General features: G+C 42.6%; 1 protein-coding gene across 1 annotated transcript in view; it reads right to left on the bottom strand.

The window, feature by feature from the left end:
- PDGFD (platelet derived growth factor D) overlaps positions 1-23798 on the bottom strand; it is a 1219073-nt gene that overhangs the window by 19937 nt on the left and 1175338 nt on the right. The gene's annotated exons all lie outside the window — the stretch shown is intronic.

The following is a 23798-nucleotide window of genomic DNA, read 5'->3' as shown; positions in this document are numbered from 1 at the left end:
GGTGGAGAGGGAAACACCCAATTACATGAGCAAGGATCCTCAAGTGCTAGAGGACCCTGGAGGTCACTGGGAATGGGAAGACCATGAAATGGCCCAATGGGAAAAAGCCATCGTCGATCCTCCAACTGTCAAGGAGGGGAAAATATCACTACTGAACCCAAGGGGGCCAAATTTAGAAACTTTTGACATTTTTCAACCCTATAGAGAAGATAACTATGCTCCTTTAACTAAGGTCAAAAGCATTCAGAAAACACAAGAGGGAAACCAGGCTGCCCACCAAGACCCAAAACGAAAAAAAGTCACCGAGAGTGGTTGTACATACGGGCACTTTGAAAAGTTACCATTTGAAGTGCCCGTTTGTAATGAGAACTACCCTCCACAAAATTGCCTAGTTAAGCAAGGTACATACGGGCACTTTGAAAAGTTATCATTTGAAGTGCCCGTTTGTAATGAGAACTACCCTCCACAAAATTGCCTAGTTAAGCAAGGTACATACGGGCACTTTGAAAAGTTATCATTTGAAGTGCCCGTTTGTAATGAGAACTACCCTCCACAAAATTGCCTAGTTAAGCAAGGTCCAATGGAAACGGAAGGGATGACCCCCCCAGGTACTCCAGAGACTAGCAGAAACTTGATGCAATCACCTATAAAATTGACTAACTTAAGCCTGGCAAATAAAATCAAGCATGATATCATGATACTGACGGGGAAAATCGAAAGGGAAAAAAGGAGAAGCTTTTCCCTAATAAATGAGAGGATGGCCGCTCTGGACAGGGATCAAACCAAAGGGGGACCCTGTATGATGGATGACGCGAAGACTACTTTGAACTCCCAGTCACCCACCAATCAACTGCTAGAGACCAACTTCGAGAAAATCAAATCCATTGCAGATAAGAGACATCAAGACCCTAAGGGACAACAAATGGCCAACGATCACAATAGGGCATCGGAAATGACACAGACCTCGATAATGGATGAGATAATGACACCGCCAGCTTTCCTTCAAAAAGATCAAATAATACAATTTATCAGTGAGGCCTGTGCAATCGAGAGAGCTAAGGACAGTGAACATATTCAAAAAGTGGTGATGACCTCATTGAATATTTCGCTGGCTCCTTTTCTGAAACTATATGAAGTCATTAAAGATTCAGTCCAAGAGGTAACCACGACGATACTGCAAATTAAGGAAACAAATCGGCAAACGGGCCTCTCTCTACAGAATTTAAACTCAAGAGTAGATAAAGAAGCAGAACAAACTCAGACTTGGCAAAATCGTCTGGGTGACTTGGCCAGAAGGGACGCTAGTGATAAATCACTCCTTATGGAAGCAGTATTAGAAGACTGTAAATGGATGAGATCCCAGCACAAACAAAGTAAATTGGACCAGCAAGTTGCAGAACAGCCAAACCGAGGTAACGGGCCAATGAAATTGAAACAAGGAAAAGTCACTAAGCCCATCGAACCAGAACAGCGATGTGGAGATGTAATTCTCATCTCACCGAGCAGTAAGGAGGGCCAAAAACAAGACAAGCCACCCATAAAAGAGCAATTGAACTTTGCTATTTTTGCAGGTACGAATAATAAATCCAAGGAACACCAACCTGAAACCTTGCCTGCAAATAATTTCAAAGAAAAGGGGAAAAAAACCAAAAACGAAACACTTAAACGAAAGGTGAATGGATCAAGAGCTTTCCTGAGGAATCTAAGAACACCACCAAGAAGGGAAAACCCACAGTGTACCAAGAAGCCAAGAAGAGAACTCGTGATGGGTGTCTTGGATTGCATAGAAGCCGAGGGGGAAATTGCGTCGAAAACATCTGTGGGATCAGTAGATGAAAAAATGGAGGACTTGGAACAATCAGCCGTTTTGAGTGATTTAATCGAACTTCTCTCAAATAACAGTGATGAAGAGGGGTGGGGAAACATCACGCCGTCAGAATGGAAAACAATTGACAACTGGGATAGGGACGAGCTAAACTGCCACTTGAAGGACAAGCAGACTGAGAAAAAGGATCGATCTAGTAAACCTAGGGAAGAAACAGAAAAAAGTATGATTTCGCCTTGGTATGATTATGACATGGAAATAGAATATTCGAGGTTTAAAACACTAGAAGAAAAAAGGAGAGAGTTGGCGCATAAGGGAAAAACCGTCCACTTTGAACCAAGAAAGCATAATCTAAAACAAAGAAGTCACAGTAGAGAAAAAGATCGTATGGGCAGTAAGACCAGTAGAAAGTTATTAACTGATAAGCAAACACCCTCCACCAAAGACCACCTTGTGAAACTGGGAACTACATCGAAGGGGCCGAGGAAGGCCCTTTTGAATAGATGCTACGTGATGTCTCTATGCAAACAAACTCCAGCGCTCAGAGCGATTTCAGCTGACGATATAAGAATTGTGGAATTCCCAAAAGAAGGAAGGATGGATCAAGTATAATTACATCTCGTCTCAAAGGAAGTAAAACAAAAATTCCTAAAAGCTGAAGATTGCCTTAAACTAAAGGGCTATCGACTGGAGGACGTAGATTGCAGTAGACAACTGAAGAACCCAAAAGAAACAACAAGGGGCAAAGGGAGACCCAGGGAAGTGGAGAGGGAGGACGGCAATAATAAAAAATATATGGTGAAGGACTATAATAATAAAGGACGAGATATGGAGGAATTGGGGAAAAGGTCCAGAAAACTAAGTGACAAAGTGAAGGTGGTGGAAATAAAGAGTGATACTAAATCTCAGAAAGCAAATTCCACCTTGAGGAAGTTCTCAGATGAGAATTTGAAAAACCTGAGATTTACGGTGGACAACTCGGATAACCCAAAGAAGGGTAATTCTACATTGAATAAAAAAGGCCTGAAAGCGAATGAGCGGCCTGAACCAAAGAACACGAGCACCACTAAGAAGAAGCAATAGAGTGAGGAGGCCCGGCAAAGATCGGTCTCTTGTGCCTCATGGAATACCCGAGGCTTTCAACACTTATTTTCTAAGGAAAGTGATTTCCTGGCTGCCTACGATATAATTTCGATCCAGGAGTCGTGGCTGCGTGAAGCACCTATGTGTGAAGGCTATGAAGTCTACTTTAACCCGGCTAAGAAAGGCCCTAGAGGTAGACCTTATGCAGGCCTCATGGTATTAAAGAAATTGGACTTGTCACTACAAGTTTTGGAACATGTGATCCCAAATCCCTATGTGCAGATATTAACAATCAACCTAAAAGAAGACACTAAGGAGAACTTTGAGAACATGATAAATAAACAACAAAAGAAAAAAATGGCGACGATGACTCTAATTAATACCTATTGGACTGAAAATATGCCGAACCAGGAAAATTATCTAAATACCATCATGAATGCAATAGATAAATCTATGATGGAAGACAAAGAACGGCTAATTCTACTGAACGGGGATCTGAATATCAAACTCCTTGACAAGAATGGTAAAATGAGAGATATAGAAAATCTACGAGGTAAAGAAAGTCTCTGGACAAAGGAAATGTCTTCTCGTGATATGAGGATGTTAAACAGTCAGACGCAAGGTGATCTAATGGGTGCAAATACATGGCATAGCGGTAAAACAGGGGCCTGTTTAGATTACTGCTTTGTCGGAAACAACACGCTACCCTGGATCAAAACATTTACAATAATCAAACAAGCAAATAGCGATCACAGCCTCTTGAGAACTGAATTAGTATGGAATACTACATTACCACCATCGATGAAAAAATGGAAGGAAACAGAAGTATCCTGGGGAAGAAACCGACTGAGACTTAGAAATCAAGTTATACCGAAGCTGGTAAAAGACTTTAAAGAAGCGGGTAATAAAGGCGATGAGACAGTAGAATATAAATGGCTCCTGGAAGCTTTTGTGGTTAAGTATGATCCAGCAAAAGTGAATAAAATTGAAAGAAAACATGCGTACGATGATTCTGTGGTCACTAAAAGGAAGCAATATAGAGCAGAACTTAAACGTATTAAAAAAGAAAATTCCCCGGTGAAAGAGATTATCCTGCGGAAATGCCGGCAAACTTATAAAAACTGGCTGCGCTCGACCCGCTTCTTAAGAACTCAAAGAGACGCGGAAAAAATGCTGGCGGCACTATCTACCAACAACTCAAGAAGTACCTGGGACTTAATTAATAATAGAGATCTAAATCAGTCGGCAATTGGTGTAAATCAAGTCTCAGAGGAAGACTGGTATCGGCACTATAATGAACTGTTTAAGGGGAAAACCATGGGTACACCAGCAGAAAAAAGTAATACGAGTTCAGCATGGGATTTCGAGTTCGACAAAGAAGATATACGGATGCTTATTAAAAAGCTCAGCAGCTCCAGGGCAACCGGTCCGGATGGCATTTCCAACAAAAAACTAAAAGAGAACTGCGGAGATTGGACTGATTTGATCTATGCCCTTTTCAAAAGAATAGCAAAAAAAAAGCAAATTCCAACAACATGGACGGAGGCGTATATAGTTCCCATCTTCAAAAAAGGGGATCGATCTAACCCCAAAAATTATAGGCCAATAGCCTTGTTAGACTCTATTGGGAAACTCTTTGCGGCCATCCTATTAATGAACCTAAAAAAATGGGCCACAAGAATCAACATCCTAGACGAAAGACAAACCGCCTTTATAAGCGGGGTGGGGACATCTCTAAACCTGTTCTTGTTAAACCTTTTGAAAGCTAAGGCCTTGAAAGACAATGTAACAACTTATCTGGCTTTCATTGATCTTCAACAGGCATTCGACAGTATCAACAGAGAGCAACTATGGTCGAAATTGAGAAACTGGGGATGCCCGAACGCCCTGTTGGCAGCAATCCAAGCGCTATATTCCAATACCTCAATCCAGGTCCAAATTACTACTAATGGAGGGCTATCTAGAAAAATCTATACCACTCGGGGAATCAAACAAGGATGTGCTCTGGCTCCCTTCCTATTTGTTCTCTATATGGCGGATATGAAGACATCCCAAGAAAGGATCCGTGCGTTCCCTCCAAAAGTGAACGGTATGGATGTCCCGTGGATGTTATACGCAGATGATGCAGTATTTGCAGATCAGACTCCTATTGGTCTGCAACGGAGAATTGAAGCTTTCAACAAATATCTGAAAGAAAATGACATGCAAATCAATGCAAAGAAATCAATGATACTGTGCATGAAATCGAGTTGTGGAAAAAAACCTGCAGGGAAACGACAGATATGGATGCTGGATCAAGAGAAACTTGAAGAAGTGGATACTTCCATCTACCTGGGTATTAGGATAAATAAAAATTGCAATGAACAAGCACAATACACCCTTATTCGAGAGAAACTCGCAGCGTTAACTAATCAAGGAATCCTACTGCACTATAAATATGGAAAATTTTCGCTGCAGCCAATTATCACATTTTATAAGCAAAAGGTGGTTGCAGTGTTAACATATGGAGCAGAGGCACTTTTGTCTTTGGGATGGGAAAGTTGGAATCTGTGCGAGGCCTACTTTTGGCGAAGGATCCTACATCTTCCGAATTCATTGCCCTTAGTCCTGATAAGATCGGAACTCAGACTTCAATCTATGGTTTCAATCACGGTGTGGAAATCTCTTTCATTATTTCGGAAGTGTATTTTGGACAATCCGGCACAGCCATTTAATGTTTTAGCAAGACCTGGGTTGCCCAATGAAGATATAATTTTCCAGGAATGGAAGAAGAGATGTGAGGATACCTTAGAACATCTAGGTATCTCACTGGAAATTCTAAAGTGCAATCCTGACAAGGCCAAAAGAATCCTGCGGGAAAAAGACTGGGAGGAAACCCAGGTCACTAAATTAGCAGGAAACTGGGCTCACAACATCGTCTGGGAACGCAAAGCATTAAATATTCTCCCACCATATCTTCAGAAATTTCCATCTAAACATTACAGAGATCTGCTATTACGATGTAGATTAAATATCTGGCATTCCCGAGAGGTTAAGCTGAGAAGAAGGCTCATTGGAAAAGCATCAGCAATCTGCAGGTTCTGCAAAATGAAGGACCAACTTGAATCAGTGCGACACGTGATGCTAACATGCCCGGTTCTGATACCAAAGCGATTAGCGTTTTTGGGCAACTATATAAACAACATCACGATGGAAACAGAAGAAGAATACTGGGAACGCCTTCTAACAGCAGATAAGGTGGGTCGTACTATTGACGCACTAAAGTTTGTCGAATCCCTAAATCTGGACCAGGAAGAAACGGAATTGGAGGAGAAAATAGGAGCCCAAAAGACTACTGGATGCATCTGTTACGATAAAGGGCTTCCATTGGAAGGATAACTAAACCGATTGGAACTCAAATAATACTTTAGAAGAGGAACTTTGAACTCTTGTTTCTCGGACTCCTATTTGAGGCTATTTGAGGCCTGTTAAAGGTTTACCTACGATTAACCAATAAAACATAATAAAAAAAAAAAAAAAATAAGTATTGCCTGCGTACATTCCATGCAAGTTGATGTGTTACACATTCTCTCCTATACTATTTGCAAAAAGATGTCCTATTCTTTATCAGTTGTCCACCTCTCTCTATACTAGATCCTATTTTGACTATTACTGTCCCTCAACTAAATTATGTTTGAACTTTCTTACTCTCTGACAACTAATGTTCTACATCTCCCTTGGATGTTTCAGCAATGTCTACCTACAAGACTGGTCACAAACTCCAACTTTGAATTCCATACATATATAGAAGTTTAGTTTTTTGTGCCATGTAAGCCAAGGGTAATATAAAATGTGTTGCTACTAAAAAAGACAAGGGGCCTCATTACAAGGTTGGCGGTAAGGCAAAAACGATGCAGGTATGGTAATACCGGCATCGTTTACCGCTCCTGTGTATCCTGACCCGGCAACCTGGTATTAGCGGCACCCTAAATAACGGCGCCGCTAATATCGGCATGGGTGCGTACACGCGCCCCTTCAGGGAGCAAATACCGGCATGCCAGTAATAGGGGGACATCCGAACCCACGCGGACATGCAAATACAGGCATCGCGAAGCCGGTAATCACGGGCTCCGCGATGCCGCCCATACAGGCATTGCGGACCACCCGCAAACAGCAATCAGGATACAAGGCAACTGCCACAGGTGCACACAATCCCCACAGGTGGAGTCAATGGAGGCTGGGCCAGTATAAAATAAGCACACCACACACCACACCCCTTCCAACACCAAAATGCTACCACTAGCTGTTGCAATCATGGTGCTGGAGGACATGCCCATACTGCTACAACTACAGCAACAACAGCAACAACGACATCAACTACAGCAGCAACAACAGGCAGCACAGAGGAGACGCAGGAGGAGAAGGATGGTGAGACAGGCCCAGCAATTACCACCAGCGCAGCCAGCAGTGCCTCACAGGCAACCACCAATCCCTCGCACCAGACCGATCCCTTTTAACCTAACCCTTGAGCAGATCCACACCGTGAACTGGTTGGACCTTGACACCATCACCACCATAGTGGACATGATACAGAACGACATTGCCAGCCTCATAGAAATACTCACTGCCATCCCCCCGCTACTAAAGGTGGTGTCTGTGCTCCACTTCCCGACCACAGGCACCTACCAGCACACAGTGGGCCAGCTGCATGGCATTTCACAGCCACTATTTTCACGCATGTTGAACCAAGTGCTGGATGCCCTCCTGAAGCACGCAAACAGCCACATATCCCTACCACGGACTGCCCAGGAGATAGCCGAAACCAAAGTAGGCTTCCATGCACTGGCAGGCATGCCCAATTGTGTTGGTGCCCTCGACTGCACCCATGTGTAATTGGTAGTCCCCCATGCCATAGAGGCGGTGTACAGCAATCGCAAGCAATACCACTCCATCAATGGGCAAATGGTATGTGACTCCAGCAAGATCATCACACATTGCTGCGCCCGATATCCCGGATCAACACATGATGCCATGGTACTGTGCAACTCCACTCTACCCCGTCACATGGAGCGACATGCTGGACCACGTGCCTGGCTGCTTGGTGAGTTGCACAACTGTCCCATGGCAGTGCTTTGGGGTACTGATGTGTAGGGATGCATAAGGGGGGGGCATACTCCACCTGGGTGGGAAAGGGGGGGCATACTCCACCTGGGTGGCAAGTGCCAGTGATTGGAGAATGCATGCAGAGCTAAACACTCCTGACCTGAACCGGCCAAACGGAACATGACACATCACTGGGCCACATTGCACAAATTATGCATATCGATGACAACAAGTAAGAGGCACAACCAGGCCACCATGGTGATGGCAAGCAATGCATGAATGAACAGGATGGCAACTGAGGCAATGTGGTCAGTGTGACCATGCATAGTGAAGAATGAACAGCATGAATTGGAGGCTAAACATTGTTGCAATACCACAGTACATCTGCCTCAGCATGCATGATTACACCCTGCATCATCTACTGAACGCCATCCAGACTACCACACCTCATGACAGTATAGATTGCATCTAGGTGAAATTTTTGCATGCGTAGAGGGACATGTGTATGCCCACACCAAATAGCTGCCTCCATGACTATGCTCCCTGAAGGTGGCAGTTCAGAGTGACCCACACCTATTTGTATCTGCTTGCAGGTGATGGAGAATATCCCTTGAGGCCGTGGCTACTTACCCCTGTGCGGAACCCGAGGAACAGCCATGAAGAGGAGTACAATCGTGTGCACACCCGTACCCGTGTTGTGATTGAGCAGACCTTTGGCCTGTTGAAGGTGCGGATTCACTGCCTCAGCAGGTCTGGTGGGGCACTCCTATATAGGCCTGAGAAGGTGGCAAAGATCACCATGGCCTGTGTCATGCTGCACAACATGTGCGTCCGGAGAAATGTACCACTGCCACCTGACATTGACATGCATGGCCCGGGTGAGGATGATGAGGATGGAGACGGAGGTGAAGTAGCCCCCCTGCCAGTATGTGATGCACGGGATGGCCATGCTGTACGCCAAGCACTAATTCACGAATACTTCTGAAACACAGGGACTATGATAGACATGTGTCAGTGACACACTGGCTCCATGTGTACATGCACACTTGTATTGTTGGGAGTTGGCTACTGAACACCATCACACATTAAAAGTACATGCACAAAATGAAGAATGTCCAGCCGTTGAATTTTTGGCACACAACGGGTGTATTTTTCAAACATGCAACAATGTGAACAGTCCCTCCCCAACCCCCAGTGAACTCCCTAACCCTCCCTACAAACCCCAATAACCCCCAGTGAACTCCCTAACCCACCATACAAACCCCAATAACCCCCAGTGAACTCCCTAACCCACCCTACAAACCCCAATAACCCAAAGTGAACTCCCTAAATCACCCTACAAACCCCAAATGTCCCCAAATGTACTCTGATGATTGTTCCCTTCACCAACAACCATGTGTGCAACGGCCATTGTTTGGCCAATCTACTTCTTGGCCTTTTTGGTATCCGGGGATGGCATCTCCGAGTGCCGTGCACTCCTCCGGGTCATCCGCACAGGGCTTGTGTGGGCTGAGGTTGAAGGTGTTGTGTCAGAGGCAGGTCCCACACCTGCTCCAAGGCATGGCCGCTGCATATGGAGCAGGATGGACGTTAGCACTTGCGTTACTGCACCCAGACAGTCCCTCATGACGACTGCAGATGCGTTAACGGCAGCAGTGTTCATAGCGATGGCTGCTGTGGTCTCCCCAATGGCAGTAGCAATGGCCCTCCTGGTGTCTTCCCCCTCGGCAATATACTGCCGCATTAGATCAAGCACTGACTCCTGTCGTGCCTCCACCCTTGACAGGTGAGCCTCAAAGGTGTCGGTGGTACTTGGAGTGCTGGTTGCCGGGGTGGTGGTAGCCGGGGTTTTGGTAGCCGGGGTAATGGATGGTGCTTGCGTGGGGCCCACATGCAGGGTGCTGTCCTCCTCGAAGAGGCACATGTCGGAATCTCCGAGGTCGGAGTTGTGGAGGCAGGGATCGTCACTGCTGTCGTCCTCCATATGGGGTGGGGAGGTGGTCAGGGGGTTTGGGGTGGGTGTAGTGGACATGACTGTGACACCCTCGGTGTCCAAATTTGCATGTGCAAAGTCCGCGGTGGTTGGTGGTCCAGGAATGGAACCCCTTCCCACTGTTGTGGGTGGCTGCTGCTGGTCTTGATGTGTGTGGCCCACACTGGCAGCAGGTGCTTTTTGCTGGGTTTCAACCCGGTCTGGCACACTGCGTGTTGGTGTGGCCTGTTTCTCTGGCTGGGGGGTGGTGGTGGCAGTGGCCCTTGTCCCATGGTTTGATGTTGATGCCCTTTCGACTCTCTCCTGACTGGCATCTTCCTCATCGGTGCCTGGGGGTTAGAAGAGATGCAGGTCATCAGTGATGGTGTTACATGCCAGCGACATACTATTGCACTGTGATATATTCATACATTCATGCATCCATTTATTACAGGGGTGTGGCAATTGGTGTTCTGAGGGGGCATGTAGGCCATCAATGCATGGCAGGTTGCATCCCATTGATATGGGGTCTGTGTGTTGAGTTACATGGGCACGGTCATGTTATGTTGCCCGTGTGTTGGGATTGGCACTCAGCATGCATTTGTGTGTGGCTGGGTGTGGCACGCATTATTGACTGGATATGTTGATGTGGGTCTGGGACATGCATTGGCATGCCTAGTCTCACTTCCACGTCACTTGTGCTACGTCATGGTTTCCCCTACAGGGATGTGCAGGGTCACTCACCTCCTTCTGGGGATGATGCGACACCCATCTCCATCTCTCCGAATCCCTCTATTGACTCGATATCAATGAATGAGCTGGCGGTCTCCTCCCAGGGCATCAGCTTTGCTGGTGAGTGTGGCCCCCCGCTTGTCGCCATGGCCACCTTCCTGTTGACTGCCAGAATGTTCCTCACCCTCAAGCGGAGGTCGTCCCACCTCTTTCTGCAGTCACGCACAGTGCGTGGGGTGGTCCCCACAGCCGACACCCTCTGGGAAACCTCCTGCCAGATTTGCTTTTTCTTCATCTGGGCAGCATGCTTCATGTCATTTGACTTGATTATGTCTGCATGCTGGGCCAGAGTGTCCGCCAGCATGTTGGGCTCAGCGTCAGAGAAACGCTGTTTCCGCTTCCGGGGGGTCATCTTCTGGGTAGCCTTGGACATCCTCAGGGTTTTCTGACGCAGCACGACATGAAAAGACTGGTGGTTGGGGAGGATGGCAATGGATTGTGTTTTTAAAGATGGCCGCCGGCCCATTTCCCGTTCCTGCATGATGACGTAATTTCCAGGTCCGGTTTTGCGAACCTGGTATTAGCATGGTGGTTTTACCAGGCCGGTATTTAGGAGTTGCTCTGAGGCGGTGCCGGTATCGGCGGGTCCCGTGATGCCGCTATCGGGGGGTTGGAGGGCCTATAGCGGCATGCCATTATTACTGTTACCGGCATGGGGGTTTGCGCGTGCTCACGCACTCGTAATCACCCGCTATTAGCGGGTTCATACGAGCGCAGACCGGCTCTTACCGGCATGCCAGTAATGAACCGCTTTTACTGGGCTACTCGTAATGAGGCCCAAGATGATACTTTAGGTAGGCTAACAAAGTAATTTATTTGCAAGCTTTCATAATCTTCAGATTACTTCATCAGACATAGGAAGAATGAGGCTCCTGGAATAGCAGAACAGCTCTAGGATTCACCTCTGGAATGTCTTCTATGTTTGTGTCTGCTTCTGGATTGTGTGGGGGAACTTGTGAAGTGTAAGGCCTTTTGTGAATGAAACAAATCAGAAACAGACACAACCAAATAAGACATGCCAGAGGTGAATCCTTGAGAAAGTTTGGAAACGTTCAAGTGACCCTATGCTTTAGTGATTTTTTAAGGGGAGCATCATTTGGCCTAATATTTTTTCCCAGGCTTTTACCTTAAATTATCTCACCGGTAGTGAGATGACAGTGAAAATGCAGAGCCCAGCAACATGAGGGAAAAAGAAGGAAACATACACATGACTGATTCCAATGAGGGAGAGGAAGTGGAGCACAGCCAACCAAAGGCAGGCTAGGACAGAACTGAGAAAACAGAGCCAGTCAATGCACCACTCTCTGTGGCTCAAATCATGATCATTTTATCAATACTCATCCTTTTGAAAATAGAGTTACAAAGAACATAACTGACATGTAGAAACACCAGACTCAGTTCATACAAAAATCCCAGTAAAGCAGAGCAACGTTCACTGGAGAATATACACACCATTTTAAATGCAGAAATCAAAGCAGTGTAAAAAGGATGCAATTGTATCATGGAGCAGAAAAATACTTCAATGAGGGCAATTTACTATTTTCAGACCAAATGCATTATCTTTCCATAACACTGGACACTGCATTGTGTGACAGGGTTATGCACCAGACCCCATCACTGGGGGATTGGGACCCCTCTCATTCTGGCACAGGAGGCATACTAAGGTATGTGCCAGTGCAAGTCCTTCCCCAGAAACGGGATGTGAGATTTGGGAGGGACCCCAGTCTCTGTCCCATCGACCCATGCCTGGTTAAATGATCAAAGTACCACTTCTTCTTACGCCATATCTGTTATGCCCAATGCTGACCATCATTATTTCTCTTTTTCCCTAGGACCATGAGTACCAACATCATATTACAACATTTACAAATGCATTCTGCGGTTTTTGAGGTGTAAACCAGAAGCACAAACCCATAACATCCTAAACTGTGTTGAAAATAACAAGAAAAGAGAGTGTGTATATGAAGGTGAGTTGGAGGTTATACATGGTAGGCATATGTTAATAATATAAGATAATAAGATTGACGCTGCATTGATTTATGCAATGTGGACACAGCTTGGCAGGCCTTCAGAGCACTCTATAAAGAGAGAAACATTTTATAGAGAAAGCCATCAGTGACGATGATAAAAATAATTGCACATTATAATGAGAACACATTAAATCTGACAGCCTAAAACACAAAATCAAAACATTGGTATCCATCATGAAAATAACAGGACGAGGGAAAGGGCAGAGGCTGGTTTGTGCCAGGGCTGAGTGATCTGCAGACTCAAGACGTGAACCAGAAGTTACGAAAAAGCTTATTTTGTAAAACCAGCAAGACCAGGAATCAGGTTGGATTGGGTAAAGGAATGAGGAGTTTTCATAGAACTTAAAAGGGAGACATTTTAGCTTGTTAAAGGACCATAATCTTTTGATTGGTCCCTTTTCTTCAGCTCTACCTCTTGCTTGTCAAATGAGTCATGCACAGACAGCACAGTTTCCATTGTCCCCAGCATTATTTTCTTATCTTGATTTAAGCTTTTCTCTGGCATTCTCTTGCTGATTTTCAAGGTAGTCAAACAACAAAGGGCCTGGGCTTATTTTATATTCAATTTATTGTGTATTTATAATGTGCCTATACACAATGTGGTTCGAGGTGCAACAAAACGAAAGGGTAGGGGAACAGGGAGGACAAAATCAAAATGTTCCTAGTAGGTCTTGTGACATTCGGATGGTCCAAGTGCAGGGGTGAGGGGAGGGGGAGAAGTGCCGGTCAGGACGGCAGGGCCCTTGAGCCCTTGAGATAAGTGAGTGCCAGGGGAGGCCATGTGGACAGAGCCAGGGGAAAGCAGAGAGTGCAGGGGAAGGAAGGTCCACGAGCTAAGTGCAAGATAAAGGGCTGGAGGCTACAAGGGTGCAGACTCAGCCAGGCTAGTGCAGAGGGGTATGCCTGTAAGGACAAAGCCAGAAAATAGGTCAAGAAGGATCAGAACGGAAGGTGAGCTGGAATCGAGATTAGTGAGCAGGTGTTCAGTAGAGAAGTTTCCGTGCCTCTAGCAGCTCTGAGACAACCAACAGATTCAGTGTGGTGGACAAGATGGGAGATGGCCAGCTTCTCCAAGAGTTTACCCAGAAAGGGCTTAATTCAAATACACTGGTAGTATGCGTGGACAGGAAGGGTCGGCAGAAGGCTTTTTAAGGAGAGGATGCACAAGGGAGTGCTTAAGGAGTGAGGGGAAGGATCCAGTGGCAAGGGAGTGATTGCAGAAATCAGTCAAGGCTGGAGCACGGGAGAAAATGTTGTCCTGAAGCAACAATGCTGCTTAAGATTGTGCCACACTTGTGTCAGGCTTTGACAGATCTCATTCTGCCTGCTGTGCTCCTGTTGCATGACCTGCCATGTGGCAAGGCAAGGGCCATATAAAATTACAGACAAGAACTCACCCATAGTGTATAAGATAGCTAAAAAGGAGTATGAGGTGACATGAACTAAGAAAGGGGAAGGGTTATTCTTGAGTGACAGCGAGAAATTTTAAAAAGAAGCTGGGAGAGGGTGTGAGTCAGACGTGCAGGCAGACATGCAGGAGTGGCTTTGGAAGCAGGGATCCACTGACATCCAGGTCATTCTTGAGGGCTTCCAGAGAGCTGTCGTTGAGGCAGTGCTGGCAGGGCTGGGGTCACATTTCTTATCGGTGGAAAACCAAGTTAGAGGGCTTACCACAGTCAGCTGTGCCGGGATTCTCGCCAATTTCTAGGTAAATATGGTTCTTAAGTTAGGATTTGCCGCATTAATGCATGGCAGGTAGCCAGGCAGTTTAGCAGACTGTGTTCATTTATAATGGTTATTAAGGTTTCAAAAAATATCTTTTCACATGTGTATTAAAAAAAAGTCACTTTGCTACTGGGATTTTCTCTCTCGCAGACTGCATCTCCTGCCAATTTATCCACATGCAAGGACATTGGGTAAGATAATGTTCGGGGAGCCTTTGATGGATGCAACTTTGTAATGTAAGATATAATCTTCTCTGTTTTCCTTTCGCACACATGGCTACCGCACAATGTATTTCATCTGAATAAGTCTGAACATTATTAGCATATAAAACCAGAAACTGAAAACATATATATATATATATTCACTAAAAGAAAAACTTTGTTAAGGGGACGTTATGGTTAAGTTGCCCTACTAAAAACCTGTGCAATTCACAAAAAAAACTTTCCAAACATGCCATTATGGTTCAAAGTAAATCCGAAAAACCTCTGAAATTCACCAGTTACTGTAGGCTAAGCAACCATACCTGCCCCTACCACTGTGTACTGCTAACACTAACACCCAGGACATGAAAGATGGCACCACAAATGTCATTGATGACATCACTGATGATATCACATGTGTAGCCCCTTTGTTTTTGTTCACTGCCATATATATATTATTCAGTCAAAAAAACTTTTGTTTAAGGGACGTTATGGTTCAAAGTAAAACCGATAAAATCCTTGACATTCGCTAGTTATGGTAAGCTAAGCAACCATAACTCACACCACCTACATGCATTGCTAAGACTAATACCCAGGACATGAAATATGAAATCACAAATGTCATTGCACAAGCCCTTCCTTCATTGCAAATTTAAAAAAAATTCCAGAGACATGGCCTAAACTGTTTCCTCCGCAATGAATGATAAGTATATCAGGATGACACTCTGTCTGTAAAGTAGCACAGAGAGGTACGAAGTCCAGCCACCTCATTACACACACTTCCACATGAGGAAATCCAAGATCTGTACAGGGACCGCAACTTTCTGCATGCACCTTCAACCAATGTATCCATGAGTCTCCCAAAATCCAGATAATCTTTTTTCGAGCACACAGAGCCATGGCTGTCTGGTCTCCTGTCAGGGAAAAGACCTTCTCACTAAATTTCTCAGTTCAGAACACACCCACTGAACTTTACTGACCAATCCCTATCTTCGCACATTCTCATTGCATGTGTCTCCACCCCAGAATCCCTGTTGGTAATACGCGCTGCCTGCAAACTACTGCCATGTCCGCGGACACGTAGCGGATCAGAGCGTGATGACTGTACATTTAAATATGATTCCCCTATTCCCCTTTAAGGTGGGCTCTGAAAAAGGCTGTTTTCTTTTTGGGCAGATGCCTTACAGACACCTGTTATTTTGTATTTTTTAAATATTTTTTCTTCTTACTTTACTCCTACAACCATTACAGAACATTCTCCAAAGCAAGCCTTACATTCCAAAAGAACATGGCATTTCCCAAAGAAGATAACGCAACACCATCTGCTTCAAAATAAGCTGCATTACTGGGAACAATGTTCTCGTGGCTGCAGAAAAACATACCAGCTCGTAACATGAAAGAACACATGCCGCGATTGATGTTACACCTCCCAATACTTTGATCTGGACAGAAAACAGAACTGTTATCCCATTTCCCTCTAGGGAGTAACCCAGAAAATATTACTTTCGCAGTTGGAAAGATGTTCTTAACTGCTTGAACCAACTGTTCCAAATCTTCCAACAAAGTAAGTGAACTTACGTGGCCTAAATGGCAAGCACCGTAGTGCAAAAGTACCACATGAGGAGTGGTCATCATACGCATGTCTCTGCAAACTTGGAGAATTGCCGCAACATTGTGATCAGTCTCAGCGCTCCACACCACCTCCACTCCTCTCACATTGAAATTGTGTGCCACATGCCTACTTTCGGCATAGTGCTGTAAACCATGGACAAAAATATCTCCAAGCACCAAAACCCTGACCCTCTCCACCTCTGCCATCTCCAGTATACGCAACATCTTTCGACATAAAGAGCAATGTGAACATCTGATTGGCTGATGCCTACAGACCCCTTTCCATGCTAGATTTGCTGTAGAACCCCGTATGTGACATGCCCTACCTGCGGACAAGCGTTGTCTATGTGTGGCACGTAACTCTTAGCCAGTACTTCTACCCTTTCCACATCACTCGCAAATCCATTTCCTCATTGGACACAGCTAAGCAGTCACACAACAATCCACCAATCACATTCAACATCTCTACATCTAACTCCGTCAACAAAATTTCGTACTTCAAATGTGCTATTGATCACTCTGAATGCAAGTCGCATATCATTGCAAAGCACCAACATCAAAAACTACTGTGCAAGTGTCGCAGATTTTTACGTACAGCTCCATGCATGCGCACATGCATGAGTATAAAGTACACGTATGCATATTTTAATCAGAGAATATGTGCAACCCTTATGATTTCATTTAAACAAATTAATGCCACCAAATCTGCATAGCCAATACATACCAATGGTCCCCCTTTAAATGCAAGATGTCCAATTTTTCATTGACAAACCGCACTACTTCTTACTGTCTCCCGCATAACCTATACATACGTTACAACCCTCCCTATTTAGCGCAAAACTCGATTTTCCATTAGAAAATGTCACAATTTTTGTTTACTGTTTACCACCTACATTAATGCTACTTCCAATGCGATCGTATGAGAAAAATAAACGCTACTGATTGCTGTGGTGACATCTCGCTCTGAGGGTCTCCCGATTTTTCAGATTCGTACTCATAATATGAAAGTAGTGAAATGTTTCCCATCTAATATAATGACCTATCACTTACAAACCTCTCTGCTATGGATAACACAGCTTAAAAAAAAGGCATTTTCATAACCTAAAAATTGTACTCATTTCTGAATCACGTGCAACTAACATACTGCAAACAACATACAAAGGCAGTACATAGTGAAGTGAAATGCACACATGCACTGTGTTGAAATATCAAAGGAGAATACTCCGACAAAAGATGCAAAATTAACATGTACAGTAACATCACTGCTTTAAACACACAAAGTTGCTAACTTCTTTGTACAATTGCAGTGAAGACTACTCTCCTGAAAATCAACAGCATCTATACTGCAAATGACATATCCGAAGAAACCTGGTCATTCCGCAAAAAAAAAAGTAAGTACAGTACTACCTTTATATTCTAACTATTCCTCAAAGAGACTGTGTGTTTATTTAATTTGCGCACCAAAACAAACATTGATTTCTAAACCATTCTACCCACAAATCCGTATTTATTAAACAAAGAATAACAGGCAGAATGGCTCACAAATCCCAGTGTTTTTGGAACTCAAATAACATACAGAAGCTTTAGAATGTTAGTACTAGAAAACAAATAGCTGTTTCAATTTTATACCATTACGTTTACTATTAATGCTTCTCCTCACCACTAGCTCACTTTGTACTCTCATCTGAAGCACATTGTAGTAGTATACAAACAGTAAAAAAGCCTTCCCAAATCATTGTAAGAGGCCAATGCACATTCACACACCACCACAAAGAGCTTCCCCTTCAAACTCATGCAGGCATGCACACAGCACACACACATTGTACAAAAGACCAAACCATGCCTTCTTTTTTCAACAGACCCCAAATAATGCCTACCAAAAAGCAAGTCCGTAGAAAGAAACGCAGAAATAGAGCAAATAAAAATCAAAGTGTCCAACCTAAGCATCCATCTGTAGCAGAGAATGTAGAGAACGTTGACACAAAACAGCTAATACAGTCATTTAGCGAAACAAAGGAAGCTTCAACTACTGAAACTTTACCTCCTCCATCAAAATGTGGCATGAAACACAAAACTCTTCACAAAAAATCAGCTATCATTACTGCTAACAATGCTCGTATTAATCCTCATATATTTACAAGAACCCATAGTAAAAAAAAAAGTATTTTAGCAAAAATGTTTTTCCACAGAGTCCTTCAGAATCTAATAAGAAGAGGACCGAAATCATCCTCAATCCTTAAAACCTACCGTAGAAAATTAATCCTACAAGCTCTGGTGGACAGTGCAATCCTTTTCAAAAGGAAGTTGTTTATATTAGTGTTAAATAGGATGAAACCACTAACAAAACTAAGTACCAAACTACAAAAGAAACTTATCAATAAATGGAATGTGAACAAAAATAACTTCTTACAGATTTGTGGAGGTAAATGGAGTCACACAACAACCACAGAACCATATTTTAATGAAGAAGCATACAAACAAAACCAAACAAACACAATTGCCATCCATAGCAGTGGACGAGGGTATGAAAAAATCAATAATAGCAGCATGGAACAAGAAACACTGCTTAGAAAAGTGTCCCCTGAAAACTCAGAATTACCTCTCGATTCGACTGAACCAGACTGTCCAGTATAAAAATGGACATGCACGTCAATGTGTACCATTCCTAACAAATCTTTAAAATCTTTACGTCAGTTCCTCAATCAGTATGTGAAAGGTAAAGACAAAATTAAAATGAAAGTGTTGCAAAATATGGATATCTGTCCAGTCCGCAAATACAGAGGACTACAAGGACATTCATTAGCCTGCATTTCAGGACCTATTTGCAAAATCTCCTTCCATGATATCAAAAGGATATCAATACATCATTCACACGTAAGCAATCTAGTGTATAAAGTATACTATGCTAAAAGTCCAGCTTCAGAATTAGCCAATTTAAATAACACTCTTCTGCATGGTACACCCAAACACCTACAAGAAGAAATCGACCGTATCCAGAGAAAATATTTTGGAAGTGAAAGCCACTTACAAAATGCAATAGTTTTAGAACAGACTAGCAACAATTCTGCACATAGCAACCTTCTATTACACACATACAAAAAAGAAATACTAAAATTAAAAGTGCATCGGCTGAAGTACCAAAAAATGTGTGTGTGTGTTGCCGCAGAATGTTTTACAAAAGATACACAAAAATATAGACATAGCATACAAAATAGAAGACAATGAAGATTCCAAATGGTTTGAATTAGCTCTCTGCCATTTAGCAGAAAACAAACACGAAATAAGTGAACCCCTAATATGTTGCAGTTACTGCACTACAAAACTGGACAACAACCAAACTCCTTCACGTGCTATCAAAAATAATTTGGAATTGTTCCAACTACCAAAAACCCTGCAACAAATCAATTTGTATGAGAGCATCATAATTCAAACAGTTCACCCATTTCAAGCAATTATACGCCTTCAACCAAAAACAGCAAAATTACCTCCCTCTGAATTGGTGAAAGGCATTCGTGGCAAAGTAGTTTATTTGCCATTAGATCTAACAGAAAATGTACACACACTAGGAGTGCAACGTTCAATAGAGCAATCTTTAATTGTCTTGGTAAATGGTGTACCAACAAAAGGCAAAACAATTTGGCAACAACTGGTGGACTTACATAAAGTTAGTTAGATAAGACTTGCAATATCTAAAAGACAATAACGAATACTACAAGGAAATAAATATTGAAGAAAGCATAAGGGAAACAAATGAAATAATTCAAGAGTCATCAGAAACTGGACAATTTGAACTTCTGGATCCTGCTTCAGTATCCACTCTTTTGGACCATTACACAATTCATCCATTGCATTCCAATGAAAGCATAGATGATGCACTAGAAACTTACCAAATGCGACAAACCAAAGGGTCACCAATGAGCATATGGGAGAAAAGTATAGAAGCATGTGCTTTTCCACTCCTATTTCCTACTGGCAAAGGTGGAAGATACGATGATAGACCCACTCAGATTACGGCATCATTACGAATGTATTTGCAAGATCCCAGATTTAGGCAAAATGTGGAATACATATTCCACTTACTCTTTGAAAGTGAACTAGCAACCCTATGTTACGGAGTTGTACACATTTTGAAATCTGGAACCCACTTTCAAAATATGTCAGCTATGCAATTAATACAAAAAGTACAAGAAAAAGATGCGGTTTTACAATCAAGTATAACAAATCTGTTTGCAAACATGCGTGGTACAAAAGAATACTGGTTCCGACGGCACGGAGACGTACGTTGTATGATCAGAAACCTTGGACCACCAACTTGGTTTGTTACACTAAGTTGTGCAGAATATGCATGGGAAGATTTACATGAGTTCTACCGCATATCAAACAACAACAAAACCAACATAGATATATTAACACCTGGAGAACTTTGCTCTCTAGATCCAGTTAATGTGTCAGGATATTTCCATCATCGTTTCATTGCTATGCTACACTTTATTTGCAATAAAACTGTTCCTCCCCTCGGAGAAGTGCAACACTTCTTTTGGAGAAAAGAATACCAAGCGAGAGGAGCACCACATATTCACATGCTTTTATGGATCAAATTTAGGTAAGGTGCACCTAAATTTGGTCACGACACTGATGCCACTGTTTTGCAGTTCATCCAAAAATATGTCACTTGTGAAATCCCTTCACAACGGACACATAGTGACTTGCATGGGCAGATTTTACAATTTCAAAGACACAAATGTGGCAAATATTGCTGTCGAAAATACAAAAAAAAAGGAAAATACTACACCAAATGCCGCTTTGGTTTCCCTAGGCCAGTTACAGACACAGGTGAAGTGAAAAACTTCATGTCTTCAGTTCGACATAGTGTTAAAGGTAAATCACCTAAGAACACGTATTACATAAAAAGAACAGAAGAATCAACATATATCAATGATTACAATGCAATGGTTGCCCTCTTATGGAATGCAAACATAGATGTGCAGTACATTGCAGACAATTCCACTGCTGTTGCACGATATGTTACAGCCTACTTAACAAAAGCAGAAAAAACACTATCTCAGAAATTATACAGCCTAGGCATACAAATGCTCTCTCATAGAGAATGTGGCACCTATGAAGCAGCAGATCGTTTAACTGGTACTGCTTTGTATGGAAAATCAGACAACATAGTATGGCTAAGTCTTGGTCCTGCTACATCTTGAAAAAGAGTTCTGAAATCATATGAGGACATAGAAACAATTGCCAGAAATGATCCCAAAAGCCAAGACATTTTAAAATGTACTGGACACATACTATCCAAACAGGAGTAGCACTTTGGAAAGCACGTGTCTATACCACATAGCTCAAAACTTTGCATACAAAAATAATATAAAACCTGATGAAAGCAAAGGTAGATATAGAGTGACAGATTGTGGGCATTTTAGTGAAACTTACCAAACGAAGCTTAATTAATCATGTTAAATTGTCATTACAAACTCCTCAACAGAAAGAACTATATTACATGTCTCTGCTACAACTTTTTAAACCATGGAGAAAAGAGGAAGAGATACTAGATAACTATGACTGCTATGAAGATGCTTTCAAAGCAAATGAAAGCGCTATAACCGATGTAAACTTTATGCAGTACAAAACAATGTTGTACAATGAACAGCAACACGAAGAAGAACTTCAGGCCCAACTGGATAAGGACTCCTCCGACAGTAGTCAACATTCTGTAACAGGAAGCTAAGAACCATTAGGACAGCCACTAATAACAAATGAGGCAGAATTAGCTATGACAGAAGTGGAAAACACCATGTTTCACTATCAAGATATAGAAGACTTAACTGTACAACAAGCAAAACTTAACAAAGATCAGCACACCATTTTTGAAGACATAACAAAACAAATTGCACATGGTGTGCAACACTGAAATAAAGAATGTACCTGCCAAAATTACAAACCTATACTGCTGTACGTCAGTGGTGAAGCTGGGTCAGAAAAAACATTCTTAATCAAAATCATTAGCAAGTTCCTTCAACAATTGACAAACAACAAACTGTCAGCTGTTGTAACTACCCCCACAGGTTTAGCTGCCTACAACATAGGTGGTGTCACTTTACACCGATTACTAATCCTTCCAGTAGAACACTAAAACAAATTAGACTATTACAAACTTTCTGCAGAAGCTGCAATGGAACTATGCAGAGTATTAAAACAAATGAAAATGCTACTAATAGATGAAGTGAGCATGGTCTCCAACCTAATGTTGGCTTTGATTCACTTCAGATTGCAAGAAGTACTTAAAAAAAACTACAAAGAACTCTTTGCAGGGAAACACATTATCGTTTTTGGAGATCTTCTACAATTGACACCAGTAAAAGGTGAACCTATTTTTAAAACCTTAGGAAACAAACTCTGCCGTAAAATTGTTGGCAGCATAGGAAATGTCAACCTTTGGCAACATTTCCAATACAGAGAATTAACAGAAAACATGCGGCAATCTGCAGATCTAACTTATGCCAACATCTGAAAAAGTATTAGAGTTGGTGTACTATCTCAAGAAGCACAAGCAATATTGAAAAACCGGCACATTCATGCATTTTATGGCGATAATGCATGTGCTACTGATGTTATGGAACAATTAGCGCACATAAATGTCAATTGTAAGGCCTTAATGCCAACTCTTGCAAGCTGTTTCAAATTCAATGAAACAATGTTAAATAAAGAAATTCAACCAATAATGGAAATTTGCGCCACAGACAAACTAGACGTACATGGTATGATACTACCCATGTGTGAGCAAGCCACAAGAAGACTAAATAGCTTAAAAAAATTCAATCTCCAACACAGCTCGGTTGGAAAAAATATTAAAATCATCCTTAAATTGTAGAGTAATGCTTAAAAGTAACCTTGACTTGGAGCAAGGGCTAGTTAATGGGGCACTGGGTACATTTGTTGGCTTTCAAACATACCCACGTGACAACAACATTCAGTTTGTCAATATTCGCTTTGACAAAGTTTTACAAGTGAAAAAGATAGGGTGCTCAACTGCTCGAGTCCTTCTCTTCGAAGACATGTATGTACATAGAGAACAAGTTTCTCTAACTCTTGCATATGCAGTCACCATTCATAAATCCCAAGGTCTTACCCTAGACAAAGCATTGATAGATATAGGAAACACAGTCTTTAAAGAAGGCATGAGCTACGTAGCACTATCACGCTTATGTACACTTGACGTTCAAATTCTAATATACTTTGACGCAAGTAAACTGAACACTGATATTCCTTGCATTTTGGAATACAATAGACTGCGTTCACTGTACACCCCCCATCTGAAACATTATCCTGTTCCAGAAAAAGTAAAATGTGGTAAAAAAAAAAACAAATTCAAACAGAAATGCAACAGAATCGGACGGCAAATCCTACAAAGAAAACAAAAGGAGCTAAAACTTCATCAATTACCACAAGCAAAGAAGAACCTATTAGGGAAA

Source organism: Ambystoma mexicanum, chromosome 7q (assembly GCF_040938575.1).
Source record: "Ambystoma mexicanum isolate Mex_15411 chromosome 7q, UKY_AmexF1_1, whole genome shotgun sequence".
In the NCBI taxonomy this organism is placed as follows: Eukaryota; Metazoa; Chordata; class Amphibia; order Caudata; family Ambystomatidae; genus Ambystoma; species Ambystoma mexicanum.
The sequence above is the reverse complement of the archived record's forward strand: the minus strand, read 5'-3'. Positions and strand labels throughout refer to the sequence as shown.